This window comes from Mustela lutreola, chromosome 8, assembly GCF_030435805.1.
Source record: "Mustela lutreola isolate mMusLut2 chromosome 8, mMusLut2.pri, whole genome shotgun sequence".
NCBI classification, from domain to species: Eukaryota; Metazoa; Chordata; class Mammalia; order Carnivora; family Mustelidae; genus Mustela; species Mustela lutreola.
This window is the reverse complement of record NC_081297.1, coordinates 26,637,782-26,657,258: the sequence shown is the minus strand read 5'-3', so window position 1 is coordinate 26,657,258 and position 19,477 is coordinate 26,637,782. Positions and strand designations below refer to the sequence as shown.

The following is a 19,477-nucleotide window of genomic DNA, read 5'->3' as shown; positions in this document are numbered from 1 at the left end:
GGAGGAAATATTTTTGACTGTGAAAATGACACCTTGACTCAATTTTGAACTCTTTTTCCTGTGAAGAGCTTCATCTTGCAAGCAAGCCTAGATGGATAAAATCCCAACTATTAGGCTGTCCCATCCAGGGCCCTACTCAGAACACCAGCCAGAAGCAGCAAAAGATGAAAGAGAGCAAGTATAAAAGAGACTCGTGTTTATCTCTATAGAACATATGACTTTTGGTGACAAACTGTGTTAAAGGAAATACCCTATTAATTTAATTTCACTGGCCTGAAGCTATGGGGAGAGAGAGGCCCGAAGTTTTGTCAACTTTACTTATAAGTCCAACTTGCACTTCTTGATAAAGAACGGCCCCAGAGAAAAACATTATTTACTTTTTTAAAGTAAAAGGAAAATATTCAAAAGGTCTCAAAGAAATAACAAACCTCAAATAAATGTGCACTGCCTTCCCCATCACAATAATGTATCATCTGAATTATAAAACATCCTAAGAGCAGAAGTGCCCCCCTGCCACCCCCAGTAAGAGTTGCCAGACTCCAGAGATGCATGGCATTCTTGTTAGAATTAGCAAGAAGAGTGAAACATTTATAAAACAGACAAGAATATTTTACAAATCAACATCTACAGAAATTTGCTGGATAACATTTCTCCTGAATTAATCATTACCAAAATCACTGTTTCATGAAAATATTGTATCCATTCCCCCTTAAAAATTTTAAATGAGAGCCTCAACAAAGTCTCATCTCCAACACCCATCCCCACCCGCAAGGCCAAGAATGTAGAATTGAGAGAAAAGAAACTTTAAAATCCACACGACATGGGTGAAAAAGCATAGAGATGTAGAGTTATTTCAGAGAAGGTGAATGGGTCTTAGGGCAGCAAGACCAGTCTTTAATGTGATTGAAGATATTCATATTCCAAAGACAAACTGTGTTTTCCTTAAAACAGAGCAGAACGGGGCACCTCGGTGGCTCAGTGGGTTAAAGCCTCTGCCTTCGACTCGGTCATGATCCCAGGATCCTGGGATCAAGCCCTGCATCGGACTCTCTGCTCAGCAAAGGCCTGCTTCTCTCTCTGCCTACCCCTCTGCCTACTTGTGCTCTTTGTTTGTCAGATAAGTAAATAAAATCTTAAAAAAAAAAAAAAAAAAGAGTGGATCATCTGTGGAAGCAAAGAAAGTTGTAGAGATGAAAGTTGGCAGTTCTTCCCAAGTACTGTTCAGGGCAGAGGGGCAGCCAGCTTATGGTAGATTGGGATGGATGGGCTACAGTCCACAGTCAAACTGGCAATCCCTCTTGCTCATGGGAACCACCACATCAGGTGACTGGAGCCTGATCTCATTACTAATTCAAATCATTAAACCAATTCCCTTGTTCTGGTTCCATGCGTATCAAACAACCTTCTGATAATTTGTTTCCCTCTGTAGCAATTTTGTAAATGATAGAAGAGACTGGTTAGGCAGACAATGTATCTGTTCCCCCTGCCAGTTCCATTAATTATAAATTAATAATTTGGTATTTGGGTGCTAGATATTGTCTCTCTAAGCTTTGTGAGTTTGAGTCATAATTTCTGAGTCTATTCTGGGAGCATCTCAAAGGGGAAATTCCTTAACCCAAGGGGTAGCCAAGTCTGGGCTCCTGGTGCTTGCCATTCTCCTTGGTACCACAGTCTTGCTGTAATCTCCTTTCATGCTAATTCCTATAAGCAAATATTTTTAAAACAACATATAACAGAGCCCTTTTCTCTAAATGATGTGTGAGTCAGGTGTCCAATATCAAGGTAATAGTAGGGCTTACTTTCAGTCCACCTGGCCTGCCGTGTTCTCCCTCATGTCCACTCCCATGGTGCCAGCTCCCGCCCACACACAATGACTTTAAATCTGGAACTCCTGAGCCTTGACTGTTCCACAGCCAGGTAGACCTCTCAATGTGGAGAGTCAACAAGTACCCCCAAAGCCAACTTGTCAAAACTAAGTCACCCCATCCCCCATGATGGGCTTCTGCTCCTTTGCTCTTGCTTAAAACTACTTCCTGAAAAGTACCCATATAGTCAAGCTTAAAACCTAAATAGCCATCTGTATCAGTTGCCTGGGCTGCCGCAACACCGTAGCAAAAACCAGGTGGCTTAAACAATAGAAATGTATTACATCAAACTTTTGGAGGCTCCAAGTCCAAGACCAAGGTGTTGGCAGGGTTGGTTCTTTCTGAGGGCTCTGAGGGAAGTATCTGTCCCAAGACTCTCTCCTTGGCTTGTAAGGACTATCTGTTCCCTGTATCTTCACATGGTCTTTTCTCTAGGTCTTTGTCAAATTTCCCCTGTGGATATGGACACTATGGGCTAGGATTTCAACATAAATGTTGAGGGAAAAACTCAAAACTCCCTGCCCCCACATCAATGCTGTTACCAATGCCTGCTGATTCTAAGTATCTATCACTGCCAGGCTCTCTTTTAGGCCTCCCAGTTTGCTTTACTGCCCTCCTGCTCCCCCACCAGACCCCTGATCTACTCTTCCCACCTAGACTGATAGGTCTTTTTCTAAAGCACTTGCTATTATTGCCTTTAAATTACTGCAGTGGTCCCCCCTTACCCTCAATATAAATTTAAAATCCCCCCATCAGAGTTTTTAAGGGCCATTAAGGTTGCGTCCACTTACACAGCTTCATTGCCAGACTACTCCCCCAACCAGGGCTACACGCCCCATAAGACAGACAGATCCACCTTTCCCTCTACTTTCCTCTCGTCTCCCGATCTTTGAACATACTCTTCCCTCAGCCTAGAACATTTTGCTTCTCCCTTCACCCTTTTAATTTCTGCACATTCATAAACTCTCTGCTTGAGTATTACTCACAAGAGAGTGCCAAGTGTCATCCTCGTGTATTCTCCCAACATCCTTTCTTCACTCGTCTTAAAACACTGACATGGTCCATGTATTCATCTACATTCTGCACAGACTACAAGCTTCATGATGAGCTGGACTCTATCTGACACACAGTTGCATCCCTGGAGTGCCCAGCACAGGTTCCTGGCTCATAGCAGGTAGTAAAGAGGATTGCTAGATACTTGTTGAAAATAATAACTTTCTATTTTTTCTAACAATGCTTTCTGACTAGAAATTTTAATCAAATCAAATTTTAATCAAGTCAATTTAGATTCCAAGCAGACAATAAGACTTCTATTGTGGTTTTTGTTGCAAACCTCCATGGCTAGGAATTCAAATCCATCTATATACTCACATGACAATATGTTCACACAAGTGAGTGACCATAGGTCCCCATTCGATTGGAACCACCCGGGTTAAGCCTATTGTTCCAATGTAATTATTAATAACATTCCCGTTCACTCTCTCTGGTACGCTGCTTTCAGTGATTAATTAAGTGGCCACCTACTCATAAACCAGTTCACAAACATTTCATTTTACAGATGAAAATAGTGTGTTCTTTAATCTGCTTTTTTACAGGAAAGTAAATAGGTATTGTCCAAAATACAGAATAAGATTTGAGAAAATGGAGTTTAAAAACAAAAGGCCGATAGTAGTCAAGATTTGTAAAGATGCCGACTTTTGCTGTAAAGCAAACAATGAAACAAGTTTGAGTCAACCTGTGATCAGGCCAACGGGAATTCACATGTGGGGAGTAATACAGTTAAAGGAGATTAGGTCTCATATTCACACAAACCACTAATTCTGAGGGGGGTTTTGTTTTTAGTCATTGAGAAATACATCCAATTGATTTCTTACATTTAGACAAATCATGACCAGACCCTCCTAGTTCAAAAGCAGAAGGGGTGGACAAGGACGTAGGTCTGTTTTCTAGAACTCCCTCACCAGATTCCCTGAGATTGCCCCGTGATTCAATTTCAAGTGCTGAGTATGCCCGAGTTATCAGTTTAACGACCATGTAGTGTGAGCATGAAAACACATCCCAGCCTACCACAGTCACTACTAGAATTATCTGTTCATATGGATTTCCCTTGTCATTATCCTCCTCCATATTACCAATGTTGGGAAAATGACTTAATGAGAAAAATGGATCTTTTTAAATAAGAGGAGGTAGATCAGGTTCACTTCTAGGGTAAAATTACTTTGTCATCTTTTGACTAACATAGTTCAGATTTTAAAAGCAAATTCTGAAAAGTAAATTCTAATAGAGGTAATAAAGCAAAGACTTACCATTGCATAAGCATCAACACAGGGTTTAAACATGTCAACTTAAGCACAAGTGGGTTACATCAGGGGAGGTGTTGTGGGGGGAGTGGTTTGCACGCACGTGCCTATACCATCATTTAAATTTGTGTTTTTTGAAATAATACACTTCTTTAGGTGGTGCCATTTTTAAGACTAAAACCAGGTATGGAAATCCGGCAACCAGAGAAATTTATACACGCTTGTAAAATGAATTCTTGTGTTTTTTGTAAGGCCAACTACACAGGACTGTCATAATAAATCCTAAATATGTACATAAACACTCATTTTTATTTTCAAAAAAACTAGTGATTTAATGTCAATTAGGTTCTATATAAAACATAGAACTAAGATTCTGACTCCCCAGAAGTCCCACATGAAATAGAACTGAACACTCCTATGATCTAGCTACCCTGTCCTCTCTACATGGGGTCATTCTGGCCCAAATCAAAACTTGAATTGTCCTATGAACTACAAAAGTTGAGTTCATGCCCTTTGAAAATTGGTGGAAAATCCAATTTGCTTCATTCCACTCCTGTCTACAGAGACAGGCTGATCTAATTGTCAGAGAGGTTTCAGATCTCAAGTGCTCTGAGAGTTTCTTGTAAATACAGTCACCACCTTTCCTTTTTTTGAATACCACATGAGATTTGTACAATCTGTACAAATAAAGATCTAGATTTCTAGATCTGTAGCAGTAAGGGGGAAAGGGGGACTTTCTCTTATACCTGTTATTAAAATGCAAATTAATAACTGCTAATCAAACACACATTATTGCCAAGTAATTCTTAGCTCCTAATTTAACTACTGTGTTCATCGGCGGGGGGCAGGGGACCTTTTCCTAGGATAATCAGCTGCAAAGGGCAGGCAGTGTTGGAAGCCCCCTCAGTGATCCAGCACTACTCTGGAAAATATGCCTTCGGGTTCTTTCCCATTCCCCAGGGCAGCAGCAAAACCTTCCCACCACCTCCTTTTGGCCAAAGCAGCCAAAGGTTTAAAAGTCTGGTTCATAGATGGCTAGATCTGCAAGTACTTTCTTGTTGAGCTCTACCTGGCACTTAATTATACTGACAGTGAATGCTGGATACTTCAGGCCATGTTCCCATCCCTGAAGAAAGCACAAGCAAAGGTATGGAGCTCTCCCTTATGACCCACAGCAGGTTCATTACAGTTGTTCATTTGATAAATTAGAAACGTGGGACCCTATTCTTCCAGGTAGCATAGGACAAAAGCACCTAATGTAGGGACACTTCTGCCTGTTTGTTCACTGAGAAATGGTTAAGAACTTCAAATCTGGATATTATGATCGGGGTAAAAGTTCATAAACAGAAGCTGTCCCTGAGCAAATTTCCTTAGCCGCTCTAGGACTCAAGTCTCTCTGTGTTCATAAAACAGGAATACAAACTGGATATAGAAGGGCACTGGGGTGGCTCAGCTGGTTTAAGTGTCTGCCTGTGGCTTGGGTCTTGATCTCAGGGTCCTGGGATCTAGCCCCATGTTGGGCTCTCTGTTCAGCTGGAAGTCTCCTTTTCCTCTTCCTCTGTGGTTCCCCTGATTGTGCTCTTTCTCTGTCAAATAAGTTAATAAAATCTTTTTTAAAAACTGTATATAAATCACAAAGATCCTTGCATCTGGTAAGGGCTCAATAAATACTAGTTATTATTATTGTTTTTGTTGTGGCTACTCTTATTGCTACTTATAAGAGTTATCAATGCCACTCCTAATCCCAAATATTTTTGAGTTGTATAGACTGGTACAGTACTTAAAAAAAAAAAAGATACAGGCCTTGTGATAAGCCACATCTATATCCTAACCCAGTTCTGACCCACAATAGTTATTCAATCCTCTGCCACTTTCTTTTCTTTTCTTTTTTTAAAATTTTATTTATTTATTTGAGAGAGAACATGAGAGGGGAGAGGTCAGAGGGAGAAGCAGACTCCCTGCTGAGCAGGGAGCCTGACTCGAGACTCAATCCTGGGACTCCAGGATCATGGCCTGAGCAGAAGGCAGGTGCTTAAACAACTGAGCCACCCAGGCGCCCCCTCTGCCACTTTCTTAACCTCCCTGAGGCTCGGTTTCCTTACCTGTAAAATGGGGATAATACCTATCTCAGAGGATAGCTGTGAATTAAAGGTAATGTACAGAAAGGAAATCAGGACAATGGGAATAAGCACTCATCAAATGATTGCTACTGATGTTATTAGTTCTTCTACTTCCAATAAGGCATAAAAATATATGTTCTTAAAACCATCTGATTTCATGGCATTGCCCTCACATAAAACACAATTATCAGGGACACTTTTTTTGACCCTAGTCAGTTCAGGATATAATATAAGAATAAAAACAGACTAGAGAAGAATAAAAACAGAGGAAGAAGACCCACTGGCTTCGATTCCTTAGGAAAGAATGCGCTCAGCACAGGGAGAGGCAGAGGCAGCTGCAAACAGGCTGCACAGTCATGCAGTTGATTGGCTTTTGCAATCTGGACAACTGAAGTCAGAATCAGAATCCGTTTCAGGTTTTAATTCAACATTTAAAGGCTAGAAAGATGTTATTTGAAAGTAAATCTGAAATAATAAATCAATGTGACACATGGAAAAGATTCTAAAGAGGCAACGGTTTGCCATTGCTGAGAATTCAAACATCTCCTCCTTGCTGTGGTGACAAGAGGCATAGCAGAGAAAGAAACTTCAAGCTGATGGCGTAGAAAGCTACCTTACTCCCTCTGGAGACTGAGCCCAGAGCACTACGTGCTCTCACTGTGCTCAGGAGCAGACAAGCAGATAAATGAAATGCATCTTTCTTGTCTGAACCCTTGACAGAGCATCTCTGAAGATAAGCATCTTGTATTTTGATTGCCTATTTGTGAGGACTTCAGAGAAAGGGGGAAAATTCAGCACTGGTTGAATCAAACCACGGCAACCTTATTTTTCTGGATGGGTTTGGATCTGTCCCTGGTGAAAAGTCTGTAAGTTTTGAGGCAGCCCATCCCCCTGATCATAACATGAGAGACGGGTTGTGTTTTACCTCTGTGTTCACATAAAATTCTTATCAGTAATTTCCTCCTCTCTGCTGGTCCTCTGGAGCCCTCAGGGAGATCTCAGGGTTAACATGAATTAGACACGAGGGGATTCCTCATAGGCAACAAGGAACCCATCTCACACAGCGCTGCTCAAATTCCTGGCCGGGAAAGGAGCCACGGGGGGCTGGGCTCCAGCGTTGTGGAGGCATGTCCCATGCCAAAGCAGGTCTTGTGTGGCTGTGGCCTGTGAACGTGGGCCATGCACCAGGGTCAAAAGGGCCTTCATCTTGTTTTGGAAGCAGAACTCGGTAACTGAACCCTAATGCTAAAAACTACTGCTTTCTTATTAAGATGGCTGGAACTTTCAGCCAAGAGCAGCCAGAGAAATGTCTCGGTGCTGGGCCTGTTCACATTTTCTTGTATGAACAGATTCTGCTGCTTTCATTGTTCCACATCTGCTAACAGCTCTCATCCCTCTATGTTAGATATCACTTCTGTGTCCCATGGATTACAGGGAATTTTCAGCATCTTGCCCAACCAGCTCCAAGTTCAGGCTCTGAAGCATTTTATCATCTTCACCTACTGTCCTTATATAGCTCTGGTTACTTTTGGGTTATTTGCTACTATAGAAATACACACAGGAGTAGAAGGTATAACTCCCTTCCCCTTAGCAGTCATCCACCTGTGACTGTGCTCACTTCAATGACATTTTCTGGGTCTATGGGGCTTCCACTTTGGCGGGAAGGAATTGTGGGCAACATAAGCTGTCTTTTGGCAACAACCCCATCTTCCCACACATGCCCATCTCTGCATTGTGAGGAAGTGCTTTACTCTACAGTTACTTCCTGTACCACACCAGAATGCACCTTCCAGACCAACGTGAACACCTGCTCGTGTGTTTCTTCAGTGGGGCTTTGTTACTGAATGTCTGTTATGCCTGTAAACACATGTATTACGGATCGGCCACTGCCCTGTGGGCTATATGTAAGCTTCCTACCAACCACTGTCCAGTCAGCCTGAGACAGCTATGTTGTAGCAGAGATCACAGAAATGGATGGAAAGTCCCAGAGTACAGCAGGATCTCTTCTGCCTGGGGGACTAGGCTTGCCATCTTGTAGGCAAAGGCAATGATTCAGGTGAATTTGGAAGCACTATATAGAATAAGCACAGTTATTAGTCCTTGTTCCAAACTATATTCATGCTTCTGTCTTCTAAGAAACAGGCAACAAAACTAACCTTTCACATGAAAGATACAACAGCTCAGAACAAAAAACAGAGTATCTGAGTCTCACTGAAAGCCCAATAGAGCCAGAAAGAAGGTGAACTAGAAAGAAGAACACTGAGTCTCACAGGTGACTGTCTTCCATGAGGTCTCTCTGAATCTTTCTTTCCTATCCTTTGGGTTTTCTTTTTTTTTTTTTTTTTAAGATTTTATTTATTTTTTTGACAGACAGATAACAAGTAGGCAGAGAGGCAGGCAGAGAGAGAGGAGGAAGCAGGCTCCCCACTAAGCAGAGAGCCCGATGCGGGGCTCAATCCCAGGACCCTGAGATCATGACCTGAGCCGAAGGCAGAGGCTTTAACCCACTGAGCCACCCAGGTGCCCCTCCTTTTGGTTTTCTAAAAGGAATGCTCTTCTTGCTCTACTTGCCTTTCATCTGATGGTGAAGAAGAGCAAAAGAGAACCCTTTGCCTCAGTCCCACTCCATTCCGCAGCCTCACCCCCGCTGACAGATCTTTAGGGGAACACACTTTTTTCCTGGGCAGAACTCATATCAGTAGAATGCGGCCTCAATTTCTCAGCAGCATAGATGAAGAGTTCCTGGTTTTCATCCAAGGAAGGAATTTCAGTTGATTCAAGCAAAAAAAAGAAAAAAGGCATTACTGGAAAAATATGAGGGAGTGTGCTGAACTGAGAGGAGGGCTGAGGACCAGAGTTAGAGAATGAACAAGAGCTAGGGGTCTAGAAGGCTAAAGAGACAACCAAGGTCCCCCATGATCAGTCAGTTAGGACAGCTGGCTCCATATCAGTGCCTGCTTGATCCTGCCCCCAAAACCTGGAGCACCTCTAACAATCCCTATCTGTCTCTGCATTGGTGCATTGGTTCTGCAGATGCAAAGAAGCAGGCAGGGACAGCCGGTCAGCCGGGTCTGGATCACATGTCTGTACCTAGCTGCCAAAGAGTGAGGAGACGAAACATCTGCCTGGCTAGGCTTCCATCCTGAGCAGTGGGACCCTGTCTTACATACTGGGTGGGAGAATCCCCTAAATGGGCCAGGAGCTCAGATGATGGCCAACCAACAAATAAGGGAACAATCCAAGAGGCAAACATTCAGAACAGATGATATTTAACAATAAGGACAACTAATGTTTCTAGGAAAAACCACCTAAATCCTGTGTGACCTTGGTCAAATGAGTTAGGGTTTTGGGGTCTTGCTCAACTCATTAGTAAAGTACAGGTAATAAAGCCCATGTTTCAAGAGATGCTGGGAGATTTAGAGATACTATGCACAAAGTGCCCACAGGATTCATGATTTACTATTCTTATCTGAACATGAGAAATGACTTCATCAAAGAGGGTGGTGGTAAGAAAAGGGTCAATACTGTTTGGGTCATCTGCCTTCTCTATAGGATTTAGAAGCTAAAACACATGATCTGAAGACATAAAATGTGTCACATGCTATTAAAGGAGGATTTGGGAAGCATGGGTTTGGGAGCCTAGAAGATGTTTTTATTGTCAGTATGTAAAGCAGGAAGATAAGGCCGAGTATAGTGCTGAGAAGGTTGGAGAGCTGGAAGTGAAGAATAAGGGGGTAGAGGTGGCATAGTCTGGGACAGACTTCTTCAGCCAACTGCTCACCCCTGGGCCAGCCTGCTGTTGAAGAGGCAGGCAAGGCAAGAGCTCCAGAGCCCCTGCGGGTTAGGAGAGTGAGTGGGGTGGGGTGGAGGGCTACTACCACAGCCAGAAGGGCAGAGGGCAGAGACCTTCTACAAGGAGTGGCTAGAGAGCATGGAAGAACTCTGGAGTCCACAGCTTAGGTCGTAGCCAAGGACGAACATACCTAAGAATCACTTACAAAATGATGGTAATTATTTTCTGGGTTTCCTTCCAGTTAGGGTACTGACAATCTCAGGTTGTCCTAGACTGAAGTTTGTCCTGTTCCCTAGAAAGTGGGACTTTCCAGGCAAATTGGGATGAGCTGATCATACTGTTACCAGTGCCAGGCTGGATCTCAGACAGAAATTCCAAGTGGAGGCAAAACAACGATGCAGTGGCAGGAAGTGCAGAGAGGCAGAGCACAGCTGTCACCCCACGTCCTGCAGTAGCCTGGGTATTCCAATAGAGACGAAACGGAAGCAAGGCAGATGTGGAGTGCTTCAGAGACCTCCATATTCAGGAGCAAAGGCGGGGGAGGACTGCAGGGAACACCAAACCGCTGGTTCTGGGAGCGATCTTTGTAGCAACGTCTCCCACGGTAGCAGAATGACTGTCTGGCTTGTGGTTGGCAACTAGCCTCCCGGCACTGACGTTACTGTTCTGGCGAAAACCCTGGCCTCTCTCCACACTGGAGAGGAGCCCTGAGTTCCGAGGGAGGCTCTCCTGCTAAGGAGAGTTGTCATGGTGCACAGAATGCACCAGGAGCCCCTGCTGAGCTGCTTTCCTTCACTGGCTCCACTCCCTAGATTATTGCACCCAGCCTACGCTCTGAACAACATGAGCATATTGATGTTACCAATTTTTTTTTTTTTAATCCATCGCAGACCTCTCTCCTGAGCAGGACTCATCCAGCTCCAGCTGTGTGTATAAGCGCCACTTGGATATCTAACAGGCATCTTTTTTTTTTCTTTTAAAGATTTTATTTATTTATTTGAGAGAGAGACAGTGAGAAAGAGCATGAGCGAGGAGAAGGTCAGAGGGAGAAGCAGACTCCCCATGGAGCTGGGAGCCCGATGCGGGACTCGATCCCGGGACTCCGGGATCATGACCTGAGCCGAAGGCAGTCGTCCAACCAACTGAGCCACCCAGGCATCCCTCTAACAGGCATCTTAAACCAATACAGAGCTCTTGACTGCACACCTTCCTTCTAAACCTGCTTCTCTGTGTTGGTAAGGAAAAGAAAGAGTGACCACAGGGAATTACAAACACCCAAACACTTGATATTTGCAGCCCACCATGAGGTAGGTATGGTTGTTTGTTTTTAGATTTTATTTTATTGTGGTAAGAACGCTTAATACGTGATGTACCCACTAATCATATTTTTTAATGTATGATCCGTGACTGTTGACTACAGGTACAACGTTGTACAGATCTCTAGAGCTTTTTTTTTTTTTTTTTGCTTGACTGAAACTATGCTGGTTGATTAGTAGCTCCTCACTTCCACATCCCCCTAGCAACTGAAAACCATCATTCCACCACTGATGCTATGAATGTGACTATTTTAGATAACTTATTTAAGTGGGATTATGCACTATTTGTCTTTCTGTGGCTGATTTCACTCAGCATAGTATCTTCAAGGTTCATCCATGTTGCTGCACATGGCAGAATTTCCCTCCTTTTTAGGCCTGAATAATATTCCATTGTACGTATATACCACATTTTCTTTATCCATTCTTCTATCAGTGGGCATTTAGACCGTTTCTACATCTTGGCTATTGTGGATGGTGCTACAGTGAACATAGGGTTTGAGCTATAAGCCATTCAAAACTTGGAGTCTTCACAGGCTTTTGTGATAAACACCGATCATAATTTGATATCAGCTAGGTCAATGACTCACCTCACATCTTTCTTGTTCCTTGCTACTTAATTGGGCAGAAAGATCAATAGGTATCATTCTGTCAGTAGTACTTATCATATATACAACATTAAGATGAGCTACACATGTAAAAGTTATGAGAAAGCATCTGTGTGTGTTACACCGTGGTAGAGATTGGTTACCACACTGTAACTGCACTGAGTGTGATCTGCCCTAAAGGAAATCTGTAAAAAGATTCAGACACTAAGTACAGAGTGGTAATATTTCCAAATTTTAATTTTCAGATATTTTTGAAGATGCATATGACATATCCACCAAAATTCCCCAAGATTCTTTCATTTTCATAACGCTAATTGTGCCTTTCTCACTAGATAATGAAAAATTTTCCTTCCACTAAGTGAAATTAGATGGAGTGGGAACTTACTTTATAAAGTTTATTTTATAAGTTGTCGATGGCATTTATTTTGTATATCAACATGTTTTCAATAGGTAAAGTTTACACTACAGAACAAATCTCCAGGATTTGGGGCTTCCTGAGCCTTTAGGAAAGGCTGGAGTTCCTCACTCTGAACTTGAATAAAGAACTCTAATGCCCAAACATAAATAAATGACATATTCCACTACTAGAAAAATATTCCACCCAGTGGTTTTTGCTTTCTGGTAATTCAATACCCATAATATTTAATTATTAACAAGGTTAAGGTGATTCAGACCAACTTTATTGGGTCTCAAAAATCTCAACTACTTTGTGATGAAAAGAACACATCCATCCTCATGCTAGTCATGTATCCCCAATTTTGAGCATGCTGAACCTGACTGGATTAGGTACTGAGGATGGGGCAACTGGAGACATTGTCATCAAGGTATTCCATAGGGAATGCAGACAAACTACAGGCAATGAGGGAAGGGTTTGATGGGTCAACTTCAGGGCAGTACAAGGGCATGGAGTCACCTGACAGATTCTTAGTGGAGGGGTGGTCAGCAAGGGCTTCCTGAAAGAGGTGACCTTTAGGCTGAGACCTGCAGAGAAAGAGGGGTGTGCCGGGCAAAAGGGGGCTAGAGGTGGAGGGGAGATGGGAGTTGTCAGGTAGAAGGACCAGCAGCCTGACAAGATGGAAATGACTTAGTGAGCAGGATTCTTGTCACCTTTCTTCCCTCTTTCTCCTATCCACCCTCCCTACCTATAAAGATAAATAACTAACACTAGTTTCATTCTCTTTGGTTTTCTGTGCATTCATATGCTTATCACCATCTCTGTGACTACAGCAATCCCCTAGGGTATATACATACATCTTTATTATCAAAGCTCCTTTTTCGCAAATGAAGACCTGAGGCCCAGAGGACTTAAGTGGCTTGCTCGTGTCCACACCAGTGAGCAGGAAAAAATTCCTGAACACAAACCCAGAAACTCTAACTGTACATGCCATGTGCATCCCTCTGAGTGAGGATGAATGAGCCCAGCCAGGGGGGAGATGCCCAAATCTGGGAGCTCAGTCTTCCCTGATACTCCACTGGCCGTTGCTGGCATTCCACCCACCGCTATGTGATGGGCTTTCCCAGGAGGTGGGGTTAGGATGGGTGGGTGAAGATCTTTTAACATTTCTGTGTGAATCCAGCAAAAGGAACTGACTCTATGGAAGCCAAAAGGGCCCTGAGCAGTGTTGCAGTACATTCTGCATTTGGGCAAGACCATAGTTAAGGGACAGCAAATCCACAAGGACACAGTCCACTTGGTTTCACAGAAGACAATTTCATTTAACAATCCACAGCAAAAACCAGTCTGCCTTTTGTCCAGTTGAATTTTGAATTCTAACAGATTTTTTTCCATTTTCCAAAATTTATAAAAAGAGCAGCTCTGAATATTAAACTGGCACCTTCCCAATGCTATGGTTTTTGTCCTTCCTGGTTATAAAAGCTTTATGTTGGGGGTTCCTGGGTGGATCAATGGGTTAAGCCTCTGCCTTCAGCTCAGGTCATGATCTCAGTGTCCTGGGATCAAGCCCCACATCAGGCTCTCTGCTCAGCAGGAAGCCTGCTTCCCCGCCACCCCCCACCCCTGCCACCTCTCTGCCTATTTGTTATCCCTCTCTGTCAAATAAATAAAATCTTAAACAATATATAAAAAATTAAAAATTAAAAAAAATTAAAAGCTTTATGTTGGTTTGAGAGCTTCTTTGTTAAAAAAGTTTACAAAGCTATCTTAGCTTGGGTTTTCCCTGAATGCAGGATGTGAGTAGTTTACCTGAGAGGAAATCTCAAGAATTAGCAGTGAGAGGGCAGGCATGTGAGACAGAAGGAAGGAAAGTAAAAAAAAAAAAGTATATTATTAAATTGATTCTTGTGTGGTAAGAATAGCTCAGGCTTATTGGGAGACCCTCTAAGGAGTCTTATAGAGTGTCTCCCCAAGCTGTCTGCTTAGGGACTAGAAGATACTGGGGTATCTGTCTGCTGACTCCAACTTCCATTGGTTGAGAGCTGCCTCTGAAGGTGTTAACTTTCCTGCTTCAAAGTCAGGAGGCTTGTGGGTAAATCCTGGAGGATAAAACAGAGAGAAACCAAGGTTCTGCATTTAAAGTGAGTTTATGGGCACATATAGGCACTGTTCCCACAGCTGCAATGAAGCCAAATGTGACAAAGGGACATGACATGAGCACAGCAAACATTGCCACAGTAAGTCAGGTCTCTAGGATGTGAGATTAAGGGGCAGAAGACATGCACTAAGTCCTGAGCCTTCTAGTTCTTAGGCTGACTCATTTAAACAGGGGCAAGTCACAGATTTTGAGGATCAATTTCTCTCTGAGGAGAGAGAGGAAGGAAAGAGTCTCAGCCATTGCTAGGATCAGATAGGATAATGTGAGGAGCTATGAAGTGTTGGGCAAATGCTATTCATTATGTTGACCACTTATTGTCCCTTCTGGGAATCTACTATTTACTCTGATCTGTAAGCATCAAATACCGTGAGGCTGCTAAGATTATTGGTTGAAGGTCCCCCTGACGACTTCTCCTAGCAGCAAGGCAGATGTGGCCTTGGTTTCATCTGTTTTAAGAACATTCATTCCCTTCTCAGGTCTTGTCATTCCAGGATTCTGCAGCACATCTGTGCCATGGACAGGAACACTTCTACCAGCCTTTCAGCTGAGTGTCTTTAATGGGACAAGCAAGCAGCAAGCACCAGGCACCACTCCCCACATGCAAATAATACTCACTGCTCCCTTCTAGAGTTCTGCCTTAAAATCCTCTTTCCCAGCAATTGACAGCAAAAATAAGGCATGAACTACCCTTTCATCTACTGCAAGCTTACAGTGTGCCAGGCATTACCTGGAACGCCTTACATGCTGTGTGTCATCTAATCTCATTTACATGTCATATACATATAATATATAATTATTATCCTACATTTATGGGAGAAACAGGAGCTCATCTAGATTGATAATCTTGTGCAAAGTGGTTCAGCAGTAAGAAGTGGCAAAAGTAAATGAATCCAGACTCAATCCCAGAGCTAGAGCCTTGAACCACAGTGTGATAGTCTGTCCAGAAGTCAGATCATCACCCATTTTATTTCTTCCTTGGGGAAATAATACCATCCTCTCACCCATCACTTCTCCAAAGGACCTTTCAAATATCTGTTTCTTATCCCCGTTTCTTTTTCAGGCAAAATGTACTTTTCTTTGGTTGATCTATTTCTACTCTTCCCTCCTGGTGACCTATAAAAATGTCTTCTAAAAATGCGACTCTAGTACTGAGAACACAGAAAGGCAGGTACAACATTTCACCCTGAAGCTACTGTCATTTTAATTACCTGGCACATTCACAGAAAAATGTCCTGGAGATGCTTCCTTTTCTTTTCCTTTGTGGTAACATAGTTGGATCACTCAAGAGTTGAAGGCCCTGAAGCAGAGATGCTATTTGGTCGTTAAACACCACAGGCATTAATACATTTATGAACCACCTTAATTTGCTCTAATTAAAAATGGCTTTTTAACTGGTTAAAAAAAAAAAAAAAAAAAGAAAAGAAAGCAAACCAACAAAAACAACAACAAAACCACCAGGAAAGTAAAGTAAAGAAAAGAAAGTCTGGTTGAGAATTGCTCCTTTAAAACTGATAAAGTAAGGCAGGGTCGGGCAGGTTTCTATTGATCTGCAATCTAACCACTCAAACCACTTGAATCCCAGCCCAGCTTCTGAGATTGCACAGATTGGCCACATGGATACAGAACAGAAGAAGAAGATGCGCTCCAAGCATTCGCTCATCTCAAAGAGTGGTGTGATTTTGGGAAACACCCACTTGGGCCCTGATTGCATTGAGTGAATCTGTTCAATGAACAGTCATGATGTTTTGTGCTAGAACAGATGTAGCATCTTCAAAAGAGTAACTAGTTTGGCAGTAGAAGCTCTTTACACCTCAGAAAGTGAATTATATCATGAGATACTTGATGATCTAGAAATCAAATCATGTACTGATTTGGAGAATGCTCCAAATATATCCTCACTTAGGCTGCACACTGATAACATATGGTAGGAAGTTGATTATTGCCAGGGTTATAATTCCAACACCAATAGAGCAATGACATCTTCATTATTTCTTGCCCACTCTCCTCCCCATCCTTTCCAAGCTTCCCCCAACAGAGGCAGGCTGGTCACAGAGTAATCTAATACTGTCATGCAACTGAAACACGGGGTCGGAAATTACAGTCAGAAACCACACAGGCAGGGATGAGATGCCGGCTGCATGACAGCTATATATGATTTCTCAGACCTTTTCCAAATGCTTTCCTTTCCTAGTGTGTGCATGACATTTCTATCATGTGGCACACTCAATATCTGTGTCAGGCCTATCCCTAAACAAGACTGCTGGTGTATGATGATAAATAGTGCCATGATCAGCAGTGATTCGCACCCTTCCACATGCTGACAAAGGTCGCCTAGCAACTGTTGTTAGGGGCAACACCAGCTTGTTTAGTCTAAGGCAGTGCAACAGGACAGCTCTGGTCTCCTGAGGCAGGTTCAAGTTTATGCTCCGGAGATTAGGGCCCTGCCATAAATCCATACCCGTTATAAACCCCCTTGTGCTTGCATAAGGTTTAACCATTATTACTAAATTTGCCAATTTAACAAGATCAAAACGGTCATCCTGAGCTTATCACACCTTCCACACAGGCAATGGAAAAGGGTTAGTATCTGATTTTTACATCCAGGTAATAGCTTGGCCTTATTCCCTTCCCTGCTTAATATTCACAACGTTGAGTTCAAAATGGTTTCTAAACTGTGAAGCCTGGTATTAAAAATAAAAACTAAAAAAAAAAAAAAGAAAAAGAAAGTCCTTTATTAAGCCCCTGCTGAGATGCTTTTCTCTTTAATGCATTTCAAAAAGAAAAAAAAATGTACAATTTTGTATCCAGATATAAGTCTGTGTTTGTGGATTACACCACCCCCTACTGATTGATCCTCCTAATGGCTTAGCATTTTGCAAGTGAAGAAGCAGTTATCCCAGTTCCATTGGCTATTAATTCAATCTACCTAGATTTCTGCTGGTCTAATGAGCATAGACTATCTTCTACCAAAATCCAAGCTTTCAAAGTATTTGATAAAAGAGCCCTAAAAGATTGCCTATATTAAAAGTAGCCTATAATAAACAGCCAGATAATATAAAATTTAATTTTATGTCACCATACTTATAAAATAGCCAGTCAGTCCCCATTCAGAGAAAAAAGAGTGTGTATTGGGGGCACGTGGGTGGCTCAGTGGGTTGAGCCTCTGCCTTCAGCTCAGGTCATGGTCTTAGGGTTCTGGGATCAAGCCCCACATCAGGCTCTCTGCTCAGCGGGGAGCCTGCTTCCTCCTCTCTCTCTGCCTGCCTTTCTGCCTGCTTGTGATCTCCATCTGTCAAATAAATAAATAAATTCTTAAAAAAAAAGAAAAGAGTGTATATCAAACAAAGTCTACTGTGACCTGAGCTCTTTGTATTCAACAACTTCATAGCGACTCAGTTGGAACTATCTGAACCTGCTACTTGAAATAGCTACTAGAACCCTTTTGCTACGGTCAGCATTTTTGTAATACCCTTGTATTTAGGCAAGACTGATTATTCAACAATAACTAAGATTCCTATTTAGCATAAAAGATATTTCAATTATGAATTTATTTTTAATTCTTATTTTTCTTTTTAAAGTCTTCCATTCCTAAGAGCAGAAATACAAAAAAGTGCAATGGTTTGAAGGACACTGTAAATTCAGACACTTGTGTTCAGTTTATATAATTTACACTCAAATTACTTTATTAGTCAGCAGTGATTGTAATCCCCTCCGACAGAGTAGTGGAGGGGATTTGTTTTCTTCTTCTAAGAAAAGCCAACAAGGAATTAAAACAGAGGTGGTACGAGGAACAGAAAATTACAAAAATAAAATAAGAGAACAAAAGTGTCACCTGCATATATGTGCATCTCTGCCTGTTAGGATAGGAAGATGGTCTCCTGAGGACTCCCAGACCACCCATGTATGGATTTCCAGGTGATTTGGGAAGCAGGCCATAAGTTAGAAAGTCTTTGTTTTCCTGAGCTTGTATCACCACCAAGATGCTTTTCTTGGAATGCTAATTAGCACAAAGGTAGGAGGGGTCTGCTGGGGGCCAAGATATTGGTGATGGAAAAGAGCAAGCCTTGCAGAAGGGAGTTGTTATCAGAAAGAACCCTTGGGAACTTGTTTTACCTGTTCTCTTAATCCTTAAAGCATTTGAACTTCTCCTCACAGGCTAAACACACAATCTTGGGAAATTAAAACCCCCTCGGGTTTGGGACCTAAGAGATGTGGGGAAAATCCACCATTTCAAAAGTGAAAGGGAGAGATAATACTGAGAAAATGGGGAGGAACTCCACTGATGCGTATTTATCATCATTAGAAATCATGGAGAGTGTGTAAGGGATTGGAGACCTATATAGTCAGACACTAACCGAACAGCAAATACAATTCTACAATTAATTTTATTCCCACAAATCTCTAAGGGGCTGCATTTCTATCTTAGCTTTTGCAAATATTTCTTACATGTCATTGCTAAGGATGTTGGAGAAATTCAGTGATAGATAGCCCAGAGGTGCCGGTAGTATATTAATGGTAATAAAAAATGACAAAAGTCCAATAAAGACATAGAAAGGATAACTTTCATGTTGACACGTTCTTTGTAAGGATTTAAAGTATAACTTAAGCCTCTAGCCCATGACCTCTGAACAAAATTACAAAGTAAAACAAGGATAAGGAAGCAATAGATGCCAAATTAAATAATGATAGATGGGATGCAAGAGGGGGCCCTGTCCTTCATACAATAATGTGAAACAAGCAACTAATGCTCCCAAGCTCTTCATGGGGAGGCTAGCCACGGAGCAAGGAGTAAAAGGGACATGGCTGGTGGGAAGATCAAGCAGCACAGCTGCAGTTGAAAACAATATTGCCGCTATTCAAAAAATTGAAAACAGAATTACCAGAAGCTCCAGCATTTGCACTTTTGACTATACACCCAAAAGAACC

General features: G+C 42.2%; 1 protein-coding gene across 2 annotated transcripts in view; it reads right to left on the bottom strand.

Moving 5' to 3' along the window:
• FRMD4A (FERM domain containing 4A) overlaps positions 1-19,477 on the bottom strand; it is a 609,448-nt gene that overhangs the window by 494,324 nt on the left and 95,647 nt on the right. The gene's annotated exons all lie outside the window — the stretch shown is intronic.